Source organism: Benincasa hispida, chromosome 3 (assembly GCF_027475165.1).
Source record: "Benincasa hispida cultivar pf3 chromosome 3, pf3_genome.v1.1, whole genome shotgun sequence".
Taxonomy (NCBI): Eukaryota; Viridiplantae; Streptophyta; class Magnoliopsida; order Cucurbitales; family Cucurbitaceae; genus Benincasa; species Benincasa hispida.
This window is the reverse complement of record NC_143480.1, coordinates 2,799,816-2,803,272: the sequence shown is the minus strand read 5'-3', so window position 1 is coordinate 2,803,272 and position 3,457 is coordinate 2,799,816. Positions and strand designations below refer to the sequence as shown.

The window sequence follows — 3,457 nt, the reverse complement described above, 5'->3', positions numbered from 1 at the left end:
AGAATTAATTAATTAAATTAATAGAGAGGTGATACATATAAACATATGATGTTTATTTATGTTAAGTAAATATATACGTTAGATTGGATTTAATATATAGATGGTTATTTAATTAATGTGCTAATTAATTAAATAAACGTTATTTAATTAATTGAGCACATGGATAAATATGGAAAAACTTGTTGAAAAGGTTAACCTTTCTCCATATAAATTCTTTCTTATGGCTCTTTTAGGGCAAGAATTGATTTTGGTGAACTTTCCCCTAGCGACCAAAATACAAATCATCTCTTTACTTTCTAAGAGAAATCTCTCTATTTTTTCCTCTTCCAATTAGTTGGATACCATCTATCCTTTTATTGAAATCCTTAAGAATAACAAGGTTATTCTTGTGGTCATATTCAAGTTCGATTTAGAAGAAGCTTATGCCAAGATCAAATAGGATTTTTCGTGGAACTCGGGAATCTTCAAAGGTAAGAATGATTCTTTCTTAGTTTCCCAGCTTCTCCAGAGCATGTTATTTCATATGTTTATCCTTCATATGTTCTGTTTTTTAACACTATTTTTGTTTATTCAAAAATTGATTTCGAGATGGAAGGCGTTTACACGCTTCCGGTCGGGATTCGATCCCTACCTGTATTACCTTCATACGTGTTCCTAGAAAATATAATCTTGTTGTTGATTCCATTGCTAAGTATCCTAAGAAAAGTCTTGTGAAGGAGTTTGGGTGGATCTCTTTCCTCCTAGTCTCATTCATCTAGCTGAACAATATGTACCTTCTTATTTGAGCACATTAAGGCCTTAATAAAAGTTCCTTTTACTCGGAAAAAAAAGCTAATTTAAAAATTTATTTTAAATGTGTTTGATACTATATTTATAAACTATAAAACTAGTGGTACGGTAATTACCCACTAAATATTAGATTAATTCTAAAATATTATCAATTTATTTCTAAATATTTTGTAATAATGTATAATTTATATAATATAATACAACATACATATTTTAATTCTAAAAAAATGAATTGAGTTCATAATCACCCTAGCACCATCACCTTTATTTATTTATTTAATTAAACAATATTTGGAACTAAAAATAATATTTAAATAAAAAATTTCCCAACAAAAATTTGATTTAACAAAATCACAAAATAATAATACCCACATTGTGAAATAAAATCAAACTTTTATCTTTTCTAAAATACTGAATATATATTTTAAAAAGTTGTTGCAAAGGAACGTAAAATTATATAACTTTGCTATGTCAAAATTAAAGCTCTAATTTTATCTAATATATTATTAATTATTTCTTTAAGTTATAATTATATTATATTTTACTTCTGAGATTGTGATACTAATGTGCTAAATGTATGGAAAGATAAATGTGAATAATCGTATGAAAAGGATAAGAAACAAGGTAAAAACATTGATAAATTTTTGTAACTTCTATTAATGTTAGACTTCTATCAGTTTCTATCTCTTATAGATACTAATAGACTTCTATTAGCCTCTATAAAAAAAGATTAAAATTTTACTATTTTGTGTAAATAATTTCTTTTATTCTTTTATCTTTTTATTTTTAAAAATCTCCCAATAAAAAATATATATATATATATATATATATATATATATATATACACACATAAGATTGATAGCACACATCCATAGTAATAAACTAGTTATTTTAAGGGCTATACTAAACCTCAAATTAGGCCTAAATACTTGACATTTCAAAGTGAGTTTCTGAAACTATCCATTCTATTACATTTTATTAAATTAAAAGAATTTGATTTTCAAAATAGGGTGCCCGTCTAGCTCAGTTGGTAGAGCGCAAGGCTCTTAACCTTGTGGTCGTGGGTTCGAACCCCACGGTGGGCGTTTTAATATTTTTTTAAATTCTAATTTTATTTCCGAATTAAAAAGTTAATGATGCATGTGATAATTGATTATCCACCTTCTATTTAGCTAGCGGATGTTTTTATAGTATTTTTGTATCAATATTCATTGCTTCAAAAATTATTTTAATTTTCTCCATCACTTAATGTTGAGAAAATAAAAGTTAAGTTACCAATAAGAAATTCTTTTCACGAATATAACAAATTTAGAATTGAAACTTTGTTTTGTAACATTTTTATGGTAAAAAAAATTGTTAAAACTTAATATGATTTCTTACATGTTTGTAGATAGATAGGCTTATAAATAAATATTAAAATTTAATTTTGATGGAATTTTTATGATGGACTAAAGGTGTATTTGGTTTAATTTTTGAAGTATTTAATTTTAAAAATAAGTCATTTTGAAAAAAAGAAATGAAGTGTTTTACAACCACGTAAAATAGCTTTTGAAACACTTTCAACACTTTCATAGTTTATTTTAAATGGTTTTTATCCAAAGAGTTTAAATAAAAAATGATTTTTTTGAAAAACATTTTTTTTCACCGGTCAATCCAAATAGACCCTAAATTATCCCTATAAAATTTACAGTATATGAACTAAAATCTTTAGCTATGGACTAAAATGTGTTTTATATATATATAAACCTTTCGTGAGTTCAACCTCAACCAAATTAAAATAATATTTAAATATTTGTTAAAGTCATATTGGCATTTGACATGACCTTCTTCTTCAAGATTCGGTCTCTAATTGTTGTACTAAAATCAAATAAGATTTAAATATAAATTAAATATTTTGAATTATTTCATATGATATATGAAGGAACTCTATGAGGAGAGATCCTTTCAGTGGAAGCAAGATCGTCCCAAATCTATTTTTCATTGAATATAAGTTTTACAGTAAATTAATAACAAGATATGCATTTACAGTAAATTATAGCATGCATTAATAAAGGAAAACTTAGAGTTTCAGAAACCCTTATCTTTCAAGATTATTCTTCAAGAGTCCATCGAACAAATCACGAATGGATCTCCTTCTCCAAAAGGAGCACCACCAAACAGAGCCTCCTGTATTCTCCTTAGAGTTTGAGAATGGTAGGAGGTGTGGACTCTACCTTAGGATTTTGGAAGAGGGAAGGAGATGGAGAGGAGGAGAGGCAGGAGAATAACTTTTCTTATCTTTTCGTTTGTTTTTTTTTTTTTTTAGAGAGAACTATTCTCTCAGTATTTCATGGAGGAAGATGAATGAGCATCATCCCCCTCTCTAACCTCTCTCATCACGTATTAATAAAATTAAATTAATAATAATTATACATATAATAACAACTTTATTATATGTATATAAACCATATGTTATATCCCATATAACACATAATTTGTAGTTACATATTATATCAAATACAATATAACCTATAGATGTATTTTCTTCAACCATACATGACATTTATATAAATCATATTTATAGTAAACTCATTTATATGAATCTCATTCATATAATTGATATTTGGATCATATCCAAATATTTAATTCCTCTTATCTTATTTATGATATTTAATATAAATCATATTTA

The 3,457-nt window shown here is 25.9% G+C and overlaps 1 non-coding gene across 1 annotated transcript; it reads left to right on the top strand.

Annotated features, from left to right (window-relative positions):
* The first annotated feature begins 1,801 nt into the window (after positions 1-1,801).
* On the top strand, positions 1,802-1,874 carry TRNAK-CUU (transfer RNA lysine (anticodon CUU)). Its single transcript has one exon. It is a non-coding gene; the product is annotated as a tRNA-Lys (tRNA).
* The last annotated feature ends 1,583 nt before the right edge of the window (positions 1,875-3,457 follow it).